Below are 12,264 nucleotides of genomic sequence, written 5' to 3'. Positions count from 1 at the left end.
GCAAATTATTTAATTATTTTGATAAATTCTTAAAGAATTTTATTAAAAACTTACAATCGCTTTGGTCGATCTATTGATTCTTGTTGTTGTAAATTTTATACTTTAATTTAAGAGGACGCTACCCATGTATTTGTTGTCCCTGTCTTACACACGTACGATATATCAAATTTTCATTCACTAGTTTCAATAGTGTGCTGTTAGTTTTGATATTAAGAGTGAATTGACCTGTTATCAAACTAGTAAGTAGGTAAGAACATGGGTAGTTTCCTCGTAACTCTTTGTCTTATTAAAATTAAATTAGTAGAAATTATAATAATTTCATGGGAATAATAAATAAAATATAATTAACTTTTTGATTTATTCAATTTATTATTACGTATATATATATTTAAAGTAACCTCCCCCTACATTTTGTTGACTGACAATTGCATATTAATTTTTTTTGTGGAACATTTCCTACTATATATCCATAATCCCAAGTTAACTCCGTTCCTGCACGTCTGTTTTTGTGTGCAAATAACGATACCCATGGGAACCGTAAGTCATGCGTATCCACGAATACATTTTGGACAAATATATTTGGAGAACATGAATGATTGAAATAACGTCCAATATTGCCTCTAATTTTGGCATCCATAATATATGCACTCTCGTTGTTTCCAAAGTATTCACGCACTGATTTTGAAGGTTTAGTGTTTTTTTTCATATCGTGTGTATTGAATTTGGACAAAACCCGCATATGTTTAACATCTTTTTTTGTCTTAGATATTTTGCGTTTTTCAAATCTTCTACCTAAATAATAAAAATATTTATTTATATTATATGAATTATAAATAATTATTTATTAATAATAAAAATTACCATCAGATGATTCGCAGTGAATCGTCTCAGTTTCATATTCATGGTCACTGCTTGGTATATCATGTTCATAACCTTCTTTTATTTCTTCAACATGTTCAATATAATCTAATTCTGCGAAATATTCATCACCATATTTTTTCCCAAATTTATCAGCATCAGCATCAGTGAACAAACAACCTACATAATTACATATGAAACTCCCTTTAGGTATATCATTCAAACATTGGACACCCCATCCTTTCTTCTCAGTCATGAATAATTGTAACTTTTGCGACAGTGGGTTCTGTACCACACGATTTAAACATGAACTGGAACATTTACATGTTTTATTACATTCATAAATACCCGTTACAACGTGTTCGGGCAATCTTCGATAATTGTAACCAATATTTGGGTCTTTGTACAAATTCTTCTGTCCTTCGATAGTCATTTGCCAACAAGCACATTTCGATTTATCTTGACAGTTGTCGGTGCAGTCACATCCACATAAGAACTCACTCTCTACATTTATGTGAACACCTTGCATTGGTTGTCTAGTAGTCATATAATCCATTTTTGGTGGTAATGTACTGTTAATAATATTCACACATGGTATGGCCTTAAATTCTTTGCCCTCGGATATATCTTTTAGAAACTGCACACTTTTTATGATTTTATATTCGGCAAGTGGGTTGACCCAATTATTAAAATCGAATTGGTCAATAGTCATTGCGCTTTTGGTAACAATAAGATATTCCAGCATCTGTTCTATGTTTTGAATATTTACACCACACGGGGTTCTGTACTCCACTTTTTTTTTATATTTATTAATTTTGGTTAGATGCCTGGTAAAACCAAAATGTAACGGAATAGTCAACATGTTGATAGTCCTAGTGCTCTCATGGTTATATGATGTCCATGTAACACATAAAGGATTACATTTGTGTTTGCTATATTTAATTGGATTATGAACGGTTTCAGGCAATATTAGGTCAACAACCTTAGTAGCATTGGCCTTAATTTTATTACATTTTCGAGTTCCAGTGGTTGTTGAATTCTTCCTGGTACTATAACAAACTTCAGCTTTAGCTAAAAGGCGGGAGGGCTTTTCTTCTACACTTGTGAATTCCGCAAATGTTGTATTTAAATTGGCTAAATTATTTTTCACAGACATGCATGTTATTTTAAAAATATTATACAAACGTGTTGAACCACGATATATCCATTCGCTATGTTGGGAATTGGTAAAATATAATTTAACCATAGATGCATCAACTTCAAGCACTTCTGCCATCTGCCACTGCCCCTGAAATACTGCTAGTACTGATTGTTGTATGTTCAACTCAACCATTGGTTGGTTTGGGTAGTTCTCCAAATAACTTTTTATAATATACCGGGAATTCTCTACTACATCTATCCATACAATATCTTTACTTCTCAAACGTGCAACTAAACGAATATCTTGGTGTGTTCGATATTGAACTTGACCATCATCAAAAAAAATCAAGTATCTAAATAACAAATAATTGTAAATATTAAAAACTATTGCTATCTTGTCATTATATAATTAACCTTACCGAAAATTATTAAACGCATTTGGAGGTTCAGCTACTATACCAGCATAAAATTCATTGTCATATTGAGAATTAGGATCCTTAAACTTAGCAATTACTCTGCAACCCACCGGAAATCTTACTGAATTTGGTGTAGAGTATGCAATTTGTTTTTTTGACACTAACTTTTGACAAGTTTGAAATACTATGTGTATATTATCTTGATTATATATCTTTTCGATTTTACCGCTATACCATGGATCTTTTCTAGTTAACTGCATTCCATATACAGTTTGTCCACTCTCAACAACAGGATACTGTAAATCCCCTGCTAGAGGTAAATTAGCTGGTTCAGCACAAACGGAATAACTGAAAAATTTAAAATAGAATGTGATGTATTGAAAGCATATAGAATAACAACTGAACATAAGACTGATATGAAGATTATTGCTTGGCTGTCAAATAATAATGGTAGATACCAGTTGGTCACAGAAGTAAAACAATAGATGGGCAGTTAATTGGTATTGAGACGACTGGCCAACATCAAAAATGTATATTAATATTCATCTGACAAAATTCAAAAGATTATTGTTGGGGAAATCAAAGTCATTGGAGAAAGAAAAGGGCTACAAATATGTATGGATGAGCTCAATTGATATATTAGAAAGGATTATTAAAAATACCAAAATTATGAGGATCTACAACGAAACTGATTTGAATAAAATAATATAGGTAGGTCTCTATCTGTTTTAATTATGTACCTAAATGTAAAAATTATATGATGAATGATACTATTATAAATGAGTTAGATAACCTAAATGATATTAGAATTAATATTCTATCTGATATTATATTATATCGACTTACAATCATTTTTTGTAAATAAAGACGGATTTATTATTTTTCATTTCAAATCAATAAAAAGTTTCTCAGCTATTAGTTATGTTTAATAATATTATACAGTTCATTGATTGTTTTATTCTTATTGAATGCTGATTAACTAACTGAGTTATTAAATTAGAAATTGATGGATTTATTTCATATAGAACTAGAAAATAGCGATATTGTAGATTTTGTAAATAGCAAACATTATAAATAATTTCAGTGAGATTATCATTGACGATTGTAATTGTCTAGTGTTAAGTCTTAGTAGTTATAATATACCTCGCAAAATAATAGCAATATATAGAGGAAATAATAATATTTTTATACATTTTAAAAATCAGTTTGGTGAATTAATAAGTAAAATAAATTAATAATAGAAGATAATATATTTCAAAAGATAGTTATGATGAATTTAAAATTGATTATCTAAACTTTAGGGTACAAATGGGATTTTTTAGTTGTATAAATGAGTATACCAGGATTAATATTATTCATACTACAATTTATCATATATTTATAAAAAAGAAATGGAGACATTAGTAATATTGAACGTATTATTTTAGAATCATATATTACTGATCACTATAGTATTTTGTTAACACAAAAAGATAATATAAAAATAATCTGGCCAAAAAATATCTTGAAAGCATTTTTATAATAAATTATGTTTATCGTTAAAGGATCTTTAAAAAATCTTCATTATTTTTTGAATAATGTTTCTCAAAGGATTATAAAATTACTTTTTTGAAGTATATTATTATTATTATTAATAATATATATGTAATATTTATTTGAAACATATATATTATATAATATACCATATACTATATATGGTATACATATAATTTTTTTTTTAATTAATGTAGGAATATAACTCTGGTCTACCCAAATAAAATACAATTTATGAACAGCAGATAACAAAACTGCCTTTAATATATTATTCTCCTAAAGTACATTATTTCCTATGCTAATTATATATTATATATTAAAGCTTAACATTTATAATCTAATTATTAATAAGCTTAATATCAATAGATTCATTTTCGTTCAATTTATATTACAAAGAACGCTGATCAAAGAAGAAATTCTTATATTATATTGATCTTTTAAGAATAATTTTAAATAATTAAATAGATGATTCACATAATCTACTATATATTATTGAATTCTTATTATGAATATGTCTTAAAAAATTTTGGAAACAAAACAAAAATATTTCGCAGATCATTTTATCATATTAAATATAAACATTAAACAATTAACAGTTGAGGTTCACGATCGGAATATCATCTATCCACCGAATATCCCAAATGTTGATTGTGATTTATTATTCTATTTTTAATATTAATATTTACTGACCTTGAAGACATGTTCTCGATGTTATTGATTTGCGGGATTGGTGGATGCTTCGGAAGTAGCAACTGAAACATAAATGGAAGAAACTTAATTGAGGTTAGCGGTGGTATCTAATACCTATCTATAACGTCAATGTGTTCCAGACGAGTAAAAATGGTTGTATGCGTGCTAGCGACGTTGGCTAGAATGCCTGCCCCCCAAATATTACATTGTAATCCATTTTAATATTCGATTATGTTATGTAATTTTATTTAAATTTTTTATTAAATTTAACCACCTGATGAATATTTGACTAAAAACATAATAATTCAAAAATATTATTGTAGTTTTGACGTCAGCAGGTATAAAATCTGAAGGAATTATAAATACGTTACCTAGCTAATTCGAAACGTCGTTTGGATTTTATATTATTAATTATTTTACTTTTTTTTGAAATATTACAAATATAATAGCATTATGTATTTTCTCAAATTTTAAAATATTATTAAACATTGATTTATATTTCAATTAAAATTGTACTGTATGCAGGGTCGGACTGGCTCAAAGAGGCCTATCATGCAGTTAAGTAAAAAAGACCCACGACAAAGAAAGCTAACAATTAAAATACAAAAAACAAATCCATCTTAGTTATTACATATTTTACTTATCATTAAAAATGAAATCATAAATATAATTACATAAAATGTATACTTCGATTGTTCAAATAAAAATTATAATAGTTTTATAATTTATAAACTAGGTATTTAAAATTAAATTCTTTTTAATTCATTTGAGGTATTTCCTAGTTCATTTTTGATGAAATCGTTATCCCATTTTAATATTATATCTGATTCACAATTTAACAGTATTAAGGATTCTAGAAGATCTTGACCCATAAGTGATCTCAAATGAGTTTTGAGCATTTTTAATTTTGAAAACCTTCTTTCACATGTTACTTGTGTAAAAGTTATGGTTAGGAGAGTCTCATATGCTATATAAAGTTCAGTATAGGCACTACTATATAAATTAAAATCCGTTAAGAATTTGCAAACACATGACCGCACATTTAGACCACCAAATTGTGTGTACCTAGGGCGCCGAAATCGTAAATACGCCTCTGACCTTGTAACCTACCAATATATCTGTTATATACTGTATGAAGATTCTAACAAAATATATGTATTTTATTGAAAAAAAAATGATTAAGTTTTATATGAATTATAAAAATTATATATATATATGTAATATGTAGGTGTATAATATGAGTTTAACGGAATATGAATATGTGTTTAATATAATAATATATGCCTTCTACCATTAAATTGCAATTATTAATTTTTGTTTTTATTATTATGCATGACTGTTGAAAACATCTGAATTATTTTAAATAAATATTTTACACCAACACTTAAAAAAATATAAAAAGAAATTATTCAACATATTTTATCTATTTTTTTTAACCATGAAGTATTCTTTGTTAATAATTAATATTATGAAATTGTAATACCAACAACACAATAGTACCATCGATTTTGAAATGTAATTGTGAAACTAACGAGTTTTTTACTCTAGTCATATTTTAAAATATTACGACGATTTATTTATAATATGTAGGTTTTGCCGTCTGATTACTATTATGCATTTGTATATAAGTTGGGAAATTAGCTATGAAAAATATGATACACTAACTGATGCCCAATATTGATGAATACGTTAATTTTGTTTTCCCATTCCCTCACGACAGTTTTTAATATAAGTAATTGATAATTATTTTTTCGATTTGTAATTTTATTTTACTTTTTGCGTTATAAACCTATGTGAATCAGTGCTAATTATTGTATGTGGTATTCTAGTTCGAAAAAGACTACTCGGTATTTTCCACTTCGAAGAAAAGTTACGAACAGTAAAATAATGTTTTTAAGCGCCACTGTAATTTGAAAATAAATAGAAAAAAGTAAAATAAAGCATAATTTATTTTTGTAGTTTAAACATCAGTTACTCCCACCAAGGTCTATGATTAATATAATGACTGATAATAAATTTTATGCTGAAAAAAAATATGTGTACCAGCCCAAAAACATATTTATGTTAAAATATGACGTTAAAACTAACGGCTGATTTTTGCCATGCAATTTATACAAAAAACGTTTTTCCCGATTTAAGTAAATTAAAATATGGAAATCATGCTAGCATTATAGTCTATTCACAATGAGATCATTACTCGGCGGCGACCAGTTTTCGTCGGGCGGCGGTCAGACGCTGTCCCCTGCCACGGAATAATGCCACGCCGATGCGCACAACTAGGCAGCCGAGTAATGATCTCATTGTGAATAGTCTTTAGAAATATTGTTAATTAAATCATTCTGTATTATAATATATTTAATGGGAGCCAGTAATTTTTACCAAAATATAAATGCATAGCTAGCAAAATGTTGTACTAGACCGGCTATACTCACCAGCCGGTTGAGGTTTTAGAACTCTCTTTTTTATCCTACTATTGACATACTCGACGAAAGTTTATTAGACAAATTTGCCAACAGTGGCAAAGAAAGAAATTTAAATTTAATGAAAACATTAAAAATATAACAATAATTAAAATTGTGTACTAAATTCTTAACTCTTGTTTTTAATAGGCTGGCTGAATTGGGGAAAAAACCAGAAAAAGAATATGATTGTGCTATAATAAAAAAATCACTCGCCTACCGCCTACTGCCTAAATTACGCGTTGGATAGCAAAATGTTGTGTTAAGAAAAGTATGTTTTAAAATAATAGCTAAAAAGAATGCAATTTTCTATAACTCACAACCCTCATAGGTATAGTATAACAATATGTATAAGTATATTTTAATTTGGCCATACCGTTTGGTATACTCACCAGTCACGTGTTGTATTCTTGATGCGTAAATATTGTACGCGTCTTACTGCATGTACAATAAAAAACGTAATGACGCTTCTCCCAAGTACATGGCACACAGGACCTGCAAATGACTCAGAAATTTCACCCCCTCCCTCACTTTTGTCTGGGTTGTTTTTGCTGTGTGGATAAAATGCGTCCTACAGGCGGCGCGACGGATGCCGTTTCGTTCGGCTTCGAAATTGTACCTTGTGGAATGTTTATTCCATGGGTAATACTATATTCGTGTGTAGTTAGGTTAGGTTAGGTTATATACGATAATACTATCATTATTCCGTCCTACTTACTAAGACGAATGTCTCTTCGCAGGAAAAATTTTTTGTCGGATCCATATCCGTGATGTCACTGTTATCTATGCACGTCTCTGTGGTACCATTCTGTATTATCAGTGATACAATAATATTGATACTAATATTGAATGTCGTCGTCTTTTTAATAATTTAAATATATTTGTATTAATTAATTATTAAAATGTTTAATTGATACCAATATTGAATGTAGAAATTATACAACCGTTTTAGATTATTGTTATAGCTGTAGCTTACATTTAAAATATAAATGATTATAAGAAATGCTTATTGAATTTGAAAATATAAACTTCTTAGTTATATTTCAAAATAGGAATAAATAAATAATAATAACAATCACTATTCACTATAATACACAAACCTAGTGGTCATTTTGGTTACAATTATAATAATATACAGCTCTGACATAATAAAAAAAAAATAGTAAACAATTATTATATAATGTAATATCAAAAAATTGAACTGTCAATCATAAATGACTTAAGGACGGACATACCTAGTGGTCAAATAATAAATTTTAGTTACAATAAAATTATAATATACAACTCTGACATAATAAAAAAAAAAATAGTAAACAATTATTATATAATGTAATATCAAAAAATTGAATTGTCAATCATAAATCACTTAGTTAAAAAATTAAAATGTAAATAATTTATATATAATGATAATTTATAAATAGGAGTGGTCAAACATTTGTGTATTACTTATAAATAATGTTTCATTGGAAGAATTCCTTAGTGATTCTCTAATATGTTTACTTTCAGTAGATGATAAAGTAGGTGATTCAATTCTTTTTCTTTTGTCGGTAAAAAATCTGGTTTGAGGTTCAATATTTCTCTTCTTTCCTACATTTGAAGTATTTTTAAAATCTGTATTTTTGGCAAATTTCGAAATTATTTTATTACATTGTTTTACTATATATTTTTGATCTATGTCATTTAACTTTGTACGATTGACCATACCAAATATTGACTTGTAGTAACTCAAGTATTAACTTCACAATTAAACATTTTAATAATTAATTAATAAAAATATATTTAAATTATTAAAAAGACGACGAATCTTTATCTTATTACATTCAATATTAGTATCAATATTATTGTATCGCTGATAATACATAATGGTATCACAGAGACGTGCATAGATAACAGTGACGTCACGGATATGGAACCGACAAAAATTTTTTCCTGCGAAGAGACATTCGTCTTATTAAGTCAGTAAAACCAGTCCGTTTTAAAGGAAAATGGTTTGACAAGGGTCAATAGAGGTAAAACGATAATAGGCCATTGACAATATCGCCGTAGTTTCTGTTAAAAACGACTCAAGATTGTGTCTCAACAGTTGCAGTCGACATCTTCGACCGGTACTTTTTGTTATACCAACGGTAATTTAAAAGTCTGAAAAATTAAGTGGTTACTTAGAATATATAATATTATATAGTATTTCAGTGGCGGAAGACTATATTATTATAACAGTGGTGGCCAAATTGTCGATCTTGGAATATTTTGAAACACGATTGTAGACTGCATTATGCTCTATATCTATAAAACCTAAAATATTTTTTTTTCTATCCAAAAAATTACACGATACCAGATGAAATGTAATATTATGTTTTATACTTAAAGAACATTATATTGAAGACATAAAAACACAATTTTTTTTTTAAATTTTAAGTTAATTTGTGTATTATTGTAGTCCAAATTATGAAAAACTATTTGGTAATAATCCAAAGTTAATAAAATTACTGTTGAACGAGATAACGATAGTTGATAAATTACCGTGTGACGTCATAGAGTCGACGATTGAGCAGCCCCATAATCTACGTGCAAAAGTAGTTACTAGTTTGATTTACACTAAGATTTTAATAACTGAAAGATAGAAATTCAGAACTTTTCAAAAACCTAATTATATTTATTTGCTTTAGACGATGGTGTTATTTTCATATATTTTGTTATTCTATTCATATTCTAAGTTGTAATTAAGTAAAATTATTGTGTTCGCGACTAGCGTTGTGTTACCTACCGTATAAGTGACATTTTACGAAATGTACTTTAACAGTTTCATCTACAATTAAAAAACTAGAAACTATATAAAATTTATAATCACACGCCAGTGTCATAAACACAAAATATATATATATATATATTTAAGGTGGAAAATCTTAACGAGGAATCTTATATTACATTTCAAATCTTAGAGGTAAAAGAACAATTTTTTACGTATTTATAAATCAAAATAATGTGCAAATTTTCGCGAGTTTTTCGAGTTTTGTCAAAATTCTAACTTTAAAGGGCTTTTAAAAATAATATCTTGACAATGAATTTTCGATAATTTTTGAATTGTATAATCACGTGATCAATTTATGAGCAACCTTGTATAACATTTTCCAACTTTCTGACCAAGCGAAAATATTGTCATAAAAATAAAAATATAGAAAGCTTTCTATCTACACACAAAAAAAAACCTGTGGAAAGGATTTTGTTAAAAACCTATGGAAGGTAAACATTTTAAAAATATCCGTTTTTCCTTAATTTATATTTCATTATCCCAATTATAATTAAAAAGTCATGAGAATTTTCGATTTTTACCTCTCATAAGTACTAAATTGCTCCACTCAGGATTTTAAATACATTTATTTGTTAAGTTTGGATGTGAAACGTGTATACGATAAATAACTACAAAAGAGATAATATTCGTAGGTATTATTGCCATTCGCCACGTCATGTTTTTAAACACAATTATTTACCAATTACATTGTTGCGCCTAAGCCGCTCCTATACGAGATGGCGGTTAGCGTCAACGCCTTGCGAGGAGTATAGGACGGGAGAAGGTTGCCCTTAGTATTTATATATATTATATATATGAATTTTGTAATATACGTACTATGACACAATATAATATGATTCAATAAATATAATAGTAATATTACTATTAGAGCTCCGAAATAATTACACAAAATCTAATAATTATAAATACATAAAAAAAAGGTCACATCACAGTGACAGCATAATATGGCAATATAAAACATTTCCGTCGTAGACGGATTTATATTCAAGGATATGTGGTCTGACAGTCGGTTAACACAACATGCCACGGACATACTTAATTAATGAATTTTATTTAAACATAATTTGTTTAGCGGAAATGCAAAAATAAATGATTAGGCATTGTATTATATGAGTGCATTGATTTGAGTATCTAATTGTAAAATTGAAAAAGTGGTAGAATGATCAGGGGTGGGGGGGCAGAGTTATATTCATGACATAATGTCAGTATATTTCAAACACTTCAACGCCTATAAAATATAAATACAAAATTCATAAAAAATCCACAAAAATATTTTGAATAAATTTGTACACAAAATTATTAGGCGAGTAACTATTTATTTTCATTTATTATTTTTATTTTTACACAATGTTTGTTTATAATTAAAAAAATAGGTTAAAAACGTAATTCAAAGTGCTTCATACGTTTTTCGATACGTGTAATTCCGTAATTATTTTTCGTAAGGATACTTGAACGTTTTCGCTACTTGTAAATACTTAAATTAATTTTTAGCTATTTACCAATACCAAGAACGGCATGAACCAATTCACACCAGTTAACGCTAAAAACTTCATAAAAACAAAAAAAATATACACAAATTAACACAAATTAAATTTCTAACTTTTAAAATAATAAATTAAATATGTACAATATATAAATTCAATTTAAATTAAGACAATGTAATGTGGCAATGTAATAATGATATTGTTCTGCTGAAATTGAGTAAAAAAATGTTGACTAAAAGAGTATATTATAGTTTATAGAGAAATATTGGGTATTGTTCGGTATGCTGTAACAGTGTGTAATATTGTTTTTTCCTTAACCAATTTTTATTTTTAGTCACAAATTATGATAAACATCCTAAAACTATATTGCTAAAATCATGTGAAGCAAGAAATTCAGCATGTAGCAATCAAGAAATGTTCAATATTGATCAAAGTTCTGCAAACATTTCACAGGAACCCACTGTACAAATGGCTGGCAGCACCTATATGTTATGTAAGTAATATCATTCAAAATTCTTTATAATATGTAACAATTAAAATTAAATAAATAAATTTATCAATTCTAAAACAACAAAATGTATATTTAATGTTCCTATTGTAAAATTTTTTTAGCTGCAATGAACACATTATTAAACATGAATAATCAAAATGTAAAAGTTTATGAGTCTGCATCTCCTTTGTGTTCTGAAAAGATAACACAGATGTCACAGTTTTCGACACCGCCCATTACTATCTGCCTCAGCTATACTAAATAATGATTCTAACAATTTTGCTGTAATCGTGGTAAGTTGTAGTTATGTCTTAACTTTAAAATTTTTTTAATGTAAATATGTCACGTTTAAAAGGTGACAATTTAAAACCATTTAACCATTGCA

The 12,264-nt window shown here is 27.7% G+C and overlaps 2 pseudogenes; one reads left to right on the top strand and one right to left on the bottom strand.

Moving 5' to 3' along the window:
• Positions 1-388: 388 nt before the first annotated feature.
• Positions 389-4,648, bottom strand: LOC132938252 (histone-lysine N-methyltransferase eggless-like; annotated as a pseudogene).
• A 2,682-nt stretch (positions 4,649-7,330) lies between these two features.
• Positions 7,331-12,264, top strand: LOC132938179 (uncharacterized; annotated as a pseudogene).

The sequence above is a fragment of the Metopolophium dirhodum genome, chromosome 1, assembly GCF_019925205.1.
Source record: "Metopolophium dirhodum isolate CAU chromosome 1, ASM1992520v1, whole genome shotgun sequence".
NCBI lineage: Eukaryota > Metazoa > Arthropoda > Insecta > Hemiptera > Aphididae > Metopolophium > Metopolophium dirhodum.
This window is presented reverse-complemented; position numbering and strand designations above follow the sequence as displayed.